Genomic DNA, 233 nt, shown 5'->3' with positions numbered 1-233 from the left:
CGAACAAGCAAATCGAAATTATTAAATTTATTTAATATTATTATTATATTGTATATTAAATGCAATTAATTAATAAAACACTGTGTGTATATGGACCATAATATACACGCGTTGCGATATGTATTGTTCATCTCAGTTATGCGCATACATTGGATAATGCAACAACCTAAAATGTACAATGTTGTACCTGATTATTACAGGTTAATGTTTTATATAAATTTCAATATATATCG

This window comes from Drosophila subpulchrella, unplaced genomic scaffold (genome assembly GCF_014743375.2).
Source record: "Drosophila subpulchrella strain 33 F10 #4 breed RU33 unplaced genomic scaffold, RU_Dsub_v1.1 Primary Assembly Seq153, whole genome shotgun sequence".
Classification (NCBI taxonomy): Eukaryota; Metazoa; Arthropoda; class Insecta; order Diptera; family Drosophilidae; genus Drosophila; species Drosophila subpulchrella.
This window is presented reverse-complemented; position numbering follows the sequence as displayed.